This window comes from Cygnus olor, chromosome 8 (genome assembly GCF_009769625.2).
Source record: "Cygnus olor isolate bCygOlo1 chromosome 8, bCygOlo1.pri.v2, whole genome shotgun sequence".
Classification (NCBI taxonomy): Eukaryota; Metazoa; Chordata; class Aves; order Anseriformes; family Anatidae; genus Cygnus; species Cygnus olor.
In genome coordinates, this window is record NC_049176.1 from 1,767,004 (window position 1) to 1,780,718 (window position 13,715).

The following is a 13,715-nucleotide window of genomic DNA, read 5'->3' on the forward strand; positions in this document are numbered from 1 at the left end:
TTGTTGTATTTTTTTTTTTTCTTGTTCATTCTTAGCAAGTTTTTGTATCCCCATCAGCCTTGGAAGCTGAACATTTCTTTCTCATTTTTAATGAAAATTTGTGTCAGCCATGGATTCAAGTAATTCTTGTATAATTTATGAGTAAATTGTATAATTCCTAGCTACCGTTTGCCATCTTAGGATCTGAAGTAAAGTGATTTTTTCCAATTCATGTCTTGCAGTTCTACACGTTATCCTTTGTCCTTCTTTTTAAAGTCAGTGCAGTATGTAAATTGGCAGTTGTCTGAAGCAGAGACTATTAAAAAGTGTTGCCATAGTAAGGTTTTCCACTCAAGTGAGTAACCTGTTTGTAGACAGCCTCACAAAAAATATCTCACTACTTAATCATTACTGACATTTGGAAGCAACAAGGCTTTAATTAATAGTTACATTGATGATGCATGAATCTCAAAAATTAGTTTTGCTTTCCACTTAATTAGCTACATAAAACTAATAATTAGGGACAATAGAGATACATGCCCCTAAATTACAGAAGAGGAAGAAAGCACCACAGTCCTTTTTCAGAAAATAAACTACTGTGTTAAAACAAGTTAGTAAGCTCTGTAGGCAATGTAAATACTAATTTTGTCTGTGGTGGTATCCATCCCTCTTAAACGTTCTTCAGTGAAATACCTGTTCCTTGGACTACGAAACTGACAAGCTGACTGTTCAAAGCAAAGGTCCTGACTTTCGAAGCTGACCAGTGAGTTTGCCTCATAATCTCTTAGAACAAGTGCTGGAAGTCCTAATCATTGGGAATTTTGCTTGAATAAGGAATATAGCTTCCAAGGAGTATCCACAGCCAATTGCAAGGCTGGAGGGAAGATTCAGAGTTTGGTGAGGCTGGTTAAAGGAATTTCTTAAAGACTGAAGTGACAGTATGCAACCTGCAAACCTAAAGCTTTGCAAGGTGTTTTCATTATTTCTTTTTGTTTTAAAAGTTGAGTAGAGTTAGCCCACAAAGATGTCATGTGCTGCCAGTGAATGTAGAACCTATTTGTTTGAGAGGAAGCAGTGCACTTGCCCTGAGAGTCATTTGACAGAAAGTGATGTCAGTGCAGTAATTACAAGGGCTGTCCCTGGTACCTGTGTGGCTTATGCAGGAAGTACCTTTGAACTGCTTCACTGAAGGAGAAATAAACCACCCTCATTCCAAGCAATTGGTCACTGTTGTTCAAAAGAAAACTTTTAAAGTCTTGAATAAGATTTTTTTTTTTTTAATGTAAAATGGTATAGTATTTTTTCCATTTACCATTTGTAAGCCAATGCTCTGAAGAAAAAACTGCTGCTGTCCTTTTTATATGTGACTATTCTCTGTGGAAGCAAACTAGTACATCTGGTGCATGTCTCCTTTGAAAGTTACACTGGTGAGTATTAAATTGAATTGAAGAAAACTCGCTATCTAGTTTCATTTTTTTTCTGTCTTCAGTAGGAAAGGCTGCAAATAGACTGTAAACAAAAGTATTTTTTTCTTGAAAAAAAAATGTAGGCAGCTTTGGCTATCCAATAGTCACTAACTTTCTGACATTCAATTTTTAAGTGATCTAATTTTAACTGTTAAAAAAGAAACTCTTTCCATGTAACTAAACTATACCTTATATTCACAATTTCTTAACTGGAACTTTGAATAATTACTTTTTTCTTCTTCTAATTATGAATTCTAGAAGTAGACATAAAGCTATTAATATGAAAGTTTAAAAACCAATAGGAAAATTAAGTACTTGTGCTTTTCAGATAATGTTTTGCTTTTGTTGGCTTTCTAGATGATAAACAATTTTTAAATTCTAGATCCATTTGATGAGGTTTGTTCACGTTTGTCAGTCTAGGATTTTTACTCCAAAATAACTTAAGGTGTAAGTTTACGTAAAGCTATCTATTCTGGATAAAGCCTCCATGCAAGCATTCCCAGAGTTTAATTACATTACATTACAAATTCTCACATTAGAGAGCTTGTTTAAGAGATTCCTGCTAACCCCAAGACACTTGCACCCCATACTTTTTGAACTTGTTGTTTTCTTAAGTGAGGTCATTTTGCCTTGTTTGGACTTCCACAAACAGCTGCGTCAGCACAACCGTGGGGTGAACTAGCAAAATGTTACGAGAAGGGGTGAGGAAAAGGGTAGGAACCTCTTAGCCAGTGTTTGCTACTGAAAAAATTGTACTGTGGAACTGTTTACAATGTTAAAACGCCAATTATATATTAAATGCATCTAACTATTTTTCTTAGTTTCTGCAAGATCTTTTTATAAGAGAAGTGATTTGGAAAACAAAATGTTACATAAGTAAATGTGATTTCTGCAGAAAACACTTTTTATGTGCTTCCAATTGTTCTTTGAAACATAAAGAGAAGTGATATTATGCTCTCTGATTAGAGGAAACCTCTAATTAGAAGGCTTCTGACTGGGCTTCTAATGATTATTCTTTAATAATAGAAATTCAAGTTGCATCTGGAAGACTTCAGAACAATAACATCATCACAGGTGTTGTAAAAAGCTCTGCTGTTGGGAGGAAAAGGGCTTTTAAATTAAAGCAGTGGACTAGACCATTGTGGACCAGCTGGGGACAAGATGGAGCAGGCAGCTGATCAGTGTACAAGCTGTTGGCTGATCTCACTTGATGGCAGAATTGGGATATGTCAGAGCCAGTCTGTGGCAAAATTTGTCATTTTTAGCAGCAGTTACTTTCGATTGCTTTCTTTGGGCTAAGTGCCGTTTTACTTCTTCATGAGTCAGGAACTTACAAAAGATGCTGTCATTGCAATTACAGAAATGCAGTCTTAGAAGCCCTGATTTGTATCTGTAATCAATAACATTTGTAATATTTATGTTAACATTACAGTTAGTGCCGTGTTTCCTAGCATAACGGCACTTCTGATATATATTTAAGATGGCTCTTGTTTGTTTAGTCACAAAGATACAACATTTGCAAACACTTGAACAGTGCTTGGCCTAAGTAACTGAAAAGCTGGAACCAATTCCCCAAATAATGGGATTTGTTCTCTATTAAGGTTGTATTAATTCTCCCAATTACGCTTGCTATTCTTTCCACCTTAATTTTCACTGGTGTGCTTTGGTGTGTAACTCTGCCGTAAGTGACGGAGAGCAAAGTGGTCGTTAGTTTACACCAACCAAAGAAATAAGGTAGCCTTCCCTCCAACTGCCTAAAGGTTTCTGTCTTTCTGGCCATGATAAATTCTCTGTATATAGTCTGAGGAAGTGGGGGAGGAGGTAAGAGGTTGTTTTTAGAAATCCATCTTGGTCTAAGTGCAGTGTATGAATTTACAATCAGTAGCAATTTGTAGGGAAGACGTTTTTCTCTCATAGGCATGAGCTACACTGGGCAGATGTTGCTTCAGCTTGCTGCATCAGAGAGCCAGCCCGCCTTGCTTTGATGACACAACGCTTTGTAACAGTTTGGACGCATTCTGATTGCAATTTTATGAAGCAAGAACATTTATAGTAGGCAACACCAAAATTACATATTGCAATTTGCTCTAATTACCAGGTAGCATGCTTAGGGAGCAGTCCCTGTAACATAATGTAAACTCATGTTCTCATCTATTCCAAAAGCCAGGAGAAGGAGACTTGTTTCATAACTTAAAAGTAGTGAGCAACCTGGAGGTCACCGGGTGCCTCTGGCTGCTCAGCCTGTAAAAATAAGGCTTTTTAGCTTTGGAGTCTGATATTATCTTCCTGAAAATATATTTTCAAATCTGCTTATAATGCAAGATGAAATTTTGCAGTGTACTCGGGGGTCAAGTTGTGATGTTCTCTACGTATTCACTGCTTCACTAAGACGGGGATTTCCTGAGCTTTCCCTGGATCTGGAAGGAGACTGTGGAGACATGCAGCATTTGCTTGGCCTTCTCTGATCCCTGCTGCCAGGAGAAAACTGGCCAGGGCAAATGCTTCTTGTGAAGGGAGATAGCCTTGTCTCATCTATCAGCACATTCCTCTTCCCTCAGACTGGAAATCAGGCACTTGGGGTGATGCTGCTGGCATCACGGGTCCTTTTCTAGGTTTCAGTACTCCACCCTTAGTGTTTTTAGGCTTAAGAAAAATGCCTCACCCTTCTTTGCTCTCTCCATCCCCTCCTTATGAGGATACAACATGTGATATCTTCTCCAGTAAAGATGGGCTCCTGAGTTGAAAGTGAGGACAGTTTTCTGAGCTGTTCAGGTTTCTGAAGGTCTAGCATTGAGTTAGTGAAATGCTGGAGTTGATGATATACTCTGGTTTTGCTCTATGCTGTCTTTCATTTACTTTTCCCTTCCTCCCTTTTTCCTTGTGTCTTTTGCAGTAATATTTTAAAATGTCATTTATTGACTATTGCTTTGGGGATACTGCCAGGTCTGGGGATTTGTCCAAATCCTATTAAAGGCAGCTGAATGTTACAGCTCCACTAACTCTCAGTGGAGATAAATTGAATTGTTTGTAGAGTTTGCAAGGACTGGTCAAGTTATGTCAGTATTTTAATTTGTGTAAATTTGCGCATAACCCTTGCAAGACAATATATTAAAAAATTGAAATCTGACATTCCTTCTATTGCTTTTATCTGGTTTGTTACAAATATGTATAATGTGAAATGCAGCAAACTGGCAATAAAAAGGTCTCACAGCTAACAGTCCAGATAGAACACAATGGGTCACCTTCTGCACTACATTTTAAAAGTCCTCAATTGGGTGATCATGTACAATTTAAAGGCAGATACTGCCTCACTTACCTTTTTTTCATCAACTTCAGGTAATGTGCAACACTGTTCTCTCTCTGATAAAATGAACGTTAGGAAAAAATACACGATTTGCATCAGCTGGTGTGAGTTAAATGCATTGTTAAGGTGTCATGAGGAGTTGGTCAGTTCCTGTTGTGAATTAAACGATGATGAGACAATTGCTTAGAGTTAAGTTATGGTATTAAGTATTTTGCTGACTGATGATGAATGTATTAGTGAAAAGAATAAAAATTTATGCATGTGAAAACACGAGATTTCATGGTAGCTTCTGATTTACTAATGCTGGACCAAAGACAAGTAAAAAATAGAATTTCCAAATAGAGATCTTAAAAGTGATTTCCTGTTGTTTTTTTTTTTAGAATACTTTGAAGACAAGCTATGTTGTCTTTTTGACTGGACCTTTGTATCGGGAGGGCTAGTATGATTGTAGGTACAAGCAGTTCTTAAGCAGGAAATAGTCACACCAAGGGCACATATATGCGTTGATATATTTATTTGCATCTAATTGAGAAACTGCAAGGAAAGCTGCAATCTCAGTTAGAAGGTTCTGTCCATAGAAAGAAAAAATAGTTTGTTCAAAATGACACGAAAAGTTACTGGTCCTGTACTTGTTACCTTCTCCCTACGTTGTTTATTTTGGTGGTTAAGAATCAGATCACGAGAAGCTTGTATTCCTGCAGCTTCCACAGTGCTTACAAGGGGATGAAGTACCGTGTTCTTTTCTGGATTGTTTTTTATTGTTATGGGACGCGGGAATTCTTTGGGACAGGCACAATATAAAAGAAAGGTGAAAAGACTGTCCCGTTTTAAGCAGAAGTATTTTTTTTTTTTTAAGATAGATTAATTATGCAAGGTGCAGAGCATTGCCTGCCCTGGAACCTGGTTTCATGTTTTTCCCTAGGATAACCTGGCAAATAAGTTTGTTCAGCGCCCAGATGGCCTGTATACGTGAGCATCGGATTTGCTGAATTGTGAAACTTGTGAACTTGCTGCATGGTAAGTCTGGCACATCCAGTGAGTCAGAGATGGCCAGCCCAACACTCCGTGCATGCACGTGGAGCACGGTATGGCCAGAACGTACCTAACCTGTGCATAGCAGAGCACAGCACATGGACCACAGGACTGGGTCTGCGTACGCGCAGCGCTGCTGCCCCAAATACCTTGAATCTGAAGGTTCCTGCTTTCAGTGGGGAAGCTCTTGTTTCTGCTGGGGCATAATTTCCACTTAAAAAGAGGACATCTCCAGAGGAACTCCAGATGTGTAATATCCATAATTCAGCAAATCAAATGAACAAATGCTGAATTTCTTTAAGAAGTTCCAATAGAATTATTATAGCAAAATGTGCATGAACAACAAAATAAATGTGCAATGCTGGAAAGAAATCAAGCTGTTGTAATTAGTGAATATCCAATTCCAGAAAAATTGCATTTATACAGTGTATTGCAATTCGCAAAGAGACTTTTCAAACTCATTTATAATGTTTGCATGATATATTTTTATGGTGAAACTTCCACCTTAGCATTTTTTCATGTATATTAGATAGACGATTAGGTTTATTTTTGCATTTTTCTGAACTTATTTTTAATTATCTGTGGGTTTTATATTTTTTCCCTAATATTTGTAGACATTTGAGTAAGTCGATCAGAGTGAGTGTTGCATGTCTGTAAAAATGTATCTGGCATTGACGAATGTTGGTGTGAAAAAGATAGCTAAAAAAATTCTCCACTTGATCTGAAAGGCAAGCTTTAGTTCTGTGTTTTAGCCCCAATGGATGTAAAAAGAGTTTTTCTTCTCTTTTAAATCTTTCTTACCAGGACTGCTGTTTAGATAATAGGTTTGCAAGTTACAGGACAGAACGTGATCTCCTTCGAACAACTAGAATTGTGTGGAGGCTTGTATGAAATAATGTGCAGATCAAGGCTTTAGAGAGGGGCAAAATCACTAGACCTGCTGATATCAACAGAAACTAAGAATTAAACTCTAGGTAAGAAGTTAGTAATTGGTAAGTGTGCCAATACAAAAATTTTAAATAAATTACAGTATTAACAATTAGCACTTCTAAAAGCAGGGTCTTTATTTTACTGATAATATCTTTTAGCAAGGAAGAATAGTTCATTCTGAGGCTCCTAAGCAGATAAATTATACCACTTTAATATCTACCCCAAAATATGAAATTTAAAAGTTTTAGTATTTAAGAGAGAACAATGTAAAAATCATGTTGTTCTCTGAAAAATATATAGTTGCTGCAAATATTAATGAGTACTGTATTTGGGAACTGTGTGGAAAACGATTTTATTTTCTTACTCAAGATTTTTCAAATGGATTTCAACAGTATTTAGACATATATGATGTGAGTGTGCAGGTGGTTTCATTGGTTCTTTGTGCCACTAATTTTCCTTCCTTGTTTCCTCAAGACTTTCACAGAGCAGCAAAGGAGGGAAAAATTACTAAAAGTGATAGATAAATTTTTGTAAAATCTTGAAAATTGACAGAGACATTCATAGCAAGCTATATTGTCTGAGGAAACTACGTAACCTTTCCGAATTAATATATCTGACATTAAAATATCTAAATAAACCATTTTTTTCTGCACCATGGTACATTCTGAAAGAGGCATAGTTGAATGCTGTGCAGCTGCTATGGCGTGTGCCAAAGTTGAGACTGATCTAAGCAAGGCTTGGAAGCTGTCTTTAGCATACAGATGAGTGATACACTCCCAAGTGTGCATTCTGTCTTGTTACCTGATGTGCTGCTTCTGAAAATCAGATGCTGACGCGTAAAACAAAAAAAAACTAGTCAATGTACGCTATTTTGTTCACTATTTAAATTATGCTAATTTTTAATTGACAGTCTGAATAAAAAGACATTGCTTTCTGGCCCTTCGCACATTGAATATTTGGGAAATAATTTGTTTGGTTTTAGTACAGTTTGGCACCAATTTAATGCTTTTCAGTTGTATGCCTTTACAAAGTACGTCTTCTTTCTGCTGCTCTGACGTTACCAAATTCTAGTCACTACCCAATTCTACAGGGCTCTTGTTGTTAAGAGTCTCAACTGTCACAATGCAAAAGGAAATACGTGCATGTGAATAAAGAAGTCTTGTATTATTTCAGGCTTCCTCCTACTGTTTTTGGTGTGCTCCATGTCACACATTAGGGAAGCGAGAAGTCATGTTACTCTTGGAGCTGTCTGGTTTAAGCCTTTGGGAATGGAATGCTTTCTAGACCCTCAGTTTGCAGATCCCAAGGATGCACCCAGGTGCAGCATTATTTATGAAAGAGCAAAGGACACATTTAACAAAGCTGCAGTACTGCCTTTAATACAGCCCTTTGTATGGGCGCATCAGAGGAAAGAAAATGCATGCAGGAGTGTGAGGTGGCCAGTGAAGGAAGCCGGGAAGGATGACTGTGAGGAGGAAGAAAATGTGACATAAAAGGGAAGGGTGCTAAGAAAATAAAGTAGGAAAGGCAAAAAGAGGCAAAAAAGAGTGACCTGGAAAAGGAAAAAAAAAAAATGTTATTCTTGAAAGTTCTGTAGATCACATTCAGCACATTTGTCTTAATGCAGTTTGATGTTTTGTCATAATGCTGACAAGGTGCATCGGTGTAATGTTTGTAATGCAGAATAATAAACTCACAATGTGCTGTTTTACAGGTCCTCAATAGCTTCTGGATGGTTATAATCAGGACAGTAACACCAACAGAGAGGGTAATGCTGCAGGTGAGGTGTAACTAGATGAAAGAGCGTGTGATGAGAGATAAATGGAGAAGAGAAGACAGAAAAGCTGGAAGAAAACTGAACAAGGGAGGCTGAGATACGGGAAGAGGTTAGTGACCAGACAGCTTTCCAGAACAAGCCTTTGTTTGATCACTGAGAGTAAGTACTGCTGTCAGAAATACTGTTTCAAATGGGGAGGTGACAGGAGCTGAGAAAGCTCAACTAACTGATCTGACATGAAAAAAGGAGGGTGTGTTTGGAGGAAGTAAACTAACACGGGGAAATTAAGATATTTAGTGCACTGTTACCTGAAAATGAGACAAGGTATGATATAGTGACCTGTGCTGAAAAGGTAAGATTCACATTCTATAGCACTCAGTCTGAGTAGGTATAACAAAGTATGTATCAACATACAAAAAGTGGGAAAGTGAGGATTACACTTTTCCTTCAGGCAAACATACAACTCAACAGCTATTAACTGGGAGCATGCAGAGTGTTTAAAAAAAAAAAAAAGTACAAACAAACAAAAAGCATGCAGAAACAGTCATTTTTTCTATGCAAATTTTTTTTTTGGGGGAAGGGATTTTTGTAAAATGCAGTGTTTTTTTTTGTTTTTCTTTTTTTCTTTTTCCATTCACTACTTCCCTGCTATTTTTCAGCTATTTTGGCTAACACCGAATTCAGATCCTTTCTTTTCAGTGTCTTTTCAGTCATGGGTTGTCTGAATTAAATGCTATAATACTAGCTGCCTACACTTCCTGTGATTGGACTCCAGGGGTGGCATGAGCAATTTTCAGACAATGGAGCTGGCTCTTTTCTCACTCACACCAGTGTAACTGTTGGCTTCAGTGGAGTTGCTCTTGATTCACAACGTTGTGAAAGGAAAATTGTGCTTTCTCTTTCATACGTTCCTTCTTCGCCATGATATTTTTGCCTACATGTATAATTGATTTTCTGGGAATATCTCCTGCTGCTGACAGGTAGACATAGGAACTTTCTAAGGTGGAAGTAAATTTGAGCACTTTTTAGGTCACTGAGTTCAACCCACTGCTGCTACAGCACAATGTTACATAATTTGTTTCATAAACTGATCAGGTTGTTCTTTAAACATTAAGATTCTATTCTTTCTACAGTTGGTAAATTCAGACAGAAAGGTTAGTTATGTTTTAAGTGCAAAGCGGCCACCAAAATATTTTTGACTGCTCTAGAAGTATTTTGCTTTCTCACATATACCTCACTTTTCAGTACAGCAACCATCATAAAAGCTTGCTTCTTGGCAGAGGTAAGTTCAGTTCTGAGAAAGCACAGTTCTGAAATAACAGGCATACTTAGAAAAGGGTGCCATGTAGTTTTCTATTTGTGGTCACCTCTCTCACAGATTTTAGTAGGAGTTACAAGCAGTCATCTGACAAGAAATTTTTACCATGTCTGAAATGCTACCCTGAAAGTCAATTACAGAAGGAGAAGGATATGGAACAGGTGTGTACAACTTGGCTGAGGATGGGTTACTACAGACTTCAACTTACGTTGGACTGCCTTCTCTTTACCACCCCATCTCAGCAGACCCACTCCATTTCATCCAGCTTTGTTCCTCATTTATGGAATATTTGGGCCTACTTGGCATGAAGCTTAAAATTATCAATATAGCCAAGAAGTTTCATTGTAATTAAAGTGTAGATGAAAGGCAGAGCCCAGTTTTCTCTTACACAGTGTAAATAAGATGATCCAACTGAAGCCACCAGAATTATGCTGTTATCTGCAAATGTACTGTAGTACCTCCATGTCCCCCCTGTGCTCTCTCAGCATATCTGCCCTTTTATCAACATGGAATATATATATATATATATATATATATATATATATATATATATATATATATATTTCCCCCGTGTTCCTGTGTCTTTGTTTTACACCTCACCATAGCAACCCTATTGCCCTTACTTCCCTTCTGAAGCTTGTCTCCAGAAGCTGTATTTGTTACTGGGGAACTTCTTGACCGTTACCATTTATTGGTGGCAACTCTTCTTTACAACGGCTTGAGAATGATGGCTGCACATCACAAGGAAGTGAGGAAAAGGTGCATAAGCTGTGAAAGCTGAACCATGGTTGCTGTGTAGCAACCAATTGGCTGTGTTACTACTCTGGTCATTGCTTACCCCACCCTTGGGCTACTGTATTTTCAATGCAAAAGTTAGGTGCACAAGATACATCAATAAGCCTCATACTTTTAGGACTTACTGTAAATGCTGAAAGTAATTGTATGGTAAGTTCATAAATGTATGGTAAGTTCATAAATGACTTGGATGCAGAGCTCAATGGTACACTAAGAAGTAAGTTTGTGGATGATGCTGAATTGTGAGGAACTGTTGACTCCCTTAATGGTAGAGAGGACTTGCAGAGAAATCTTGCCAAGTTAGAGGACTGGGTAATCACCAGCTGCATGAATTTCGACAAGAAAAAGTGCCAGATTCTGCACCTAGGACAGGGCAACCCTGGCTATATGTACAGAGACTGGAGAGCAGCCCTGTGGAAAGGGACCTGGGGGCTATGTTTGATGGCAAGTTAAATATGAGTAACAGTGTGCCCCGACAGCCAAAAGGGCAAGCCATACCCTGGGGTGCATCAGGCACGGCATTGCCAGCTGGTTGAGGGAAGGGATTGTCCCACTCTGCGCAGTGCTGGTGCGACCTCACCTTGAGTACTGTGTGCAGCCTTGGGTACCACCAGTATAAAGATGACATAAAACTATTAGGGAGCCTTGAAAGGAGGGCCACAAAGGTGGTGAAGGGTATGGAGGAGATTTATGAGGAGCAGCTGAGGTCTCTTGGTTTGTTCAGCCCAGAGCAGAGCAGGCTGAGGGGAGGCCTCACGGTGGCCTGCAGCTCCCTCACGAGGGAAACAGAGGGGCAGGCGCTGAGCTCTGCTCTCTGGGGACAGCGACAGGACCCGAGGGAATGGCGTGGAGCTGGGACGGGAGGGTCAGGCTGGGTGTTAGGGAAAGGTTCTTCACTGAGAGGGTGGTCAGACACTGGGACAGGCTCCTCCGGGAAGTGATCACAGCACTGGGCCTGCTGGAGTCCAAGGAGCATTGGGACAACACTCTCAGAGGTGTGGTTTGATTTTGGGATGGCCCTGTGTGGAGCCGGGAATTGGACTTGATGATCATTGTGGGTCCGTTCCAACTCAGGATATTCTGTGATTCATGCAACACCATACAAGAGTATGAGAACACTCTTGATTTCATTGGAATTTCTTTGCCCATGCAACATTGGCATAGTGTGTTTGTGCTGAGACCTCTTTGGCTTTGCTGGACGTAAGACATCCAAGTTGAAGCTGCCGCACTTATGCAGTAGCAACCAGTCTGGTAGGATTACTAGATACAAACAATCCCAGATACATAGGCAGTGCTCAAAATCCTCCTGGAGAACATTTCTGGCTGGAAAAGAGGACAGACAAACAAAGACAACCTGGACTTAAGGTAGCTGTATTTAAACATGTCCACAGCCTTCTACTACAATGCCTTTGTACCTCCTTAGCCAGTTCTCTTTTATCTGCAAGTTCTCTCTTTATCAAAAAGCTGAGAGAGATCCCACTATATGCACATGGAGAGCAGCTACCAGGCAGGAATTCTCAGCACATCACCATCTCTCAGCTTTCCTTAGCTTTGCTCAACCGAGCACGTGTTGTTGGGCTGTTGAGAGACAGTATTGCCTCTGGTCATCATCTGCTGCGTGCTCAACAACGTGCTTATCAAGGGCCAAGGTGAGAGTAGTGAGGCAGGTCAAACTAGTTTCTTTCACCCACGCAGCATGCTGGGCCAGAGGAATTATTTGGTAAGAAGCGTGCTATGCTGGCCTGATGCAGAGGTTTGGGGAGAATCTGGTTTGTCTTTTGGATGCTTCCTAGCCTTGTAACTGCATAATGGTGATGGGTTATTCTGAGGCTTAGAGCTCTGACAGTTATCCATTCAGTTTAAGACATTACCACTCTTAACTGCCTGCTTTACCCTGCTGCTAGGTACAACCATGCTTTTAAGGTAGAGGCTCCAGGTCATAAACAGGTGTATTAAAAAACTGCCTACTTAATTGTTGTGCTCTGCTGGAACGATCATGACCTCAGGCAGTTGGGAGAAAGAACATCCTAAAACAAGGTTGCTGAATGTGCCAGAGCTTGTTGGTCAGAGCCTCTGGCTCTGAATTGCGAGCAGAGAGTCCTTGCCAGTCCTTGCCGGTCCTTGCCGGTGCCTGCCTGTCCCGGTGTACCTGAGGGCCTGAGAACAGCCATTGCAGCCTTCCCTGGCACCACAGGCCCTCTGTCATCCCCAGGGGCTCCTGCTCGTTCACGTGGAAGATGGTTGTTACAGTTGTTATGGCTTGGGAGAGCAAGAAGTACATATAGAGACATTTTAAATTTGGTGATATCAGACTAAACAAGAAGTGAGGCCTGCTCTTTGGAAGGTGAATTGTTGAAGAAAACACTCTCTTAAAACATTCTAGTTTGTCATCTTGGAAGTGGTTTATGATTCCACCATGCTGTTCTTAGGTTGTAATGACTGTTCTGTTTTGCTAGAAACTGCAGACATACATAAAAGAAAGTAGGTTGAAATCTTTTCGTTATATGAAGAATGAAATGATAGGACATCAGAGTAAAAGATGAGGATTTTATCCCAATTTCATTAAGAAGTTGTGTTTATATTCTATTACTGTCTTTATCCATCTGTTTGTTTCTGGAATGGAAGAATTTGGGAGCAGGATCAGAATCTCCTGCTTTACTCAGCTGAGCGTGCCTCGTGGTTCAGAAAAGTCAGTCAGCCATACGACACAAGTCCATTGGAAGTCAAACTTCAGTAGTTCTCATCTTTACACAAATGTTTATCTGGCAGATGATTTATATGTTTAGCAATGGATTAAGCTGAAGTAGCCTGAAACAATGACAAATGCTGGGGGTGTGCCCTGCCCACCTCCTACAGGTTGCCGTTTCCACAGAGGGATGGCTCAATGGCTCAATATCCATACCTGCATTCTGGCCGGCGGCGGTAAGGCAACATCGGTTTCTGCTCGGGATTTAAGCCTTTGCATTCCTGCCGTGGGGGACTCTCGCAAGAGAGATCAGTGTATGCAGTTGGGGGAGATGGTTTCTTGGGCATGTGCAGCTTGTTTCATTGCAAGGTGTATCTGAATACCTTTAATGTTAATTGTTTTAGAGAAGAGAACTTAGACATTCTTGA

At 39.7% G+C, this 13,715-nt stretch overlaps 1 protein-coding gene across 2 annotated transcripts in view; it reads left to right on the top strand.

Annotated features, from left to right (window-relative positions):
• Positions 1-13,715, top strand: part of LOC121074169 (TLC domain-containing protein 4-B-like) — a 38,803-nt gene that overhangs the window by 688 nt on the left and 24,400 nt on the right. Inside the window, exon 2 of one of the 2 annotated variants that reach the window (XM_040565889.1) lies at positions 5,672-8,597. The exons of the other annotated variant lie outside the window; for it this stretch is intronic. The gene's annotated coding sequence lies outside the window, so the exon portion shown is untranslated. The remainder of the gene's footprint in view (positions 1-5,671; positions 8,598-13,715) is intronic. 2 annotated transcript variants of the gene reach the window in all.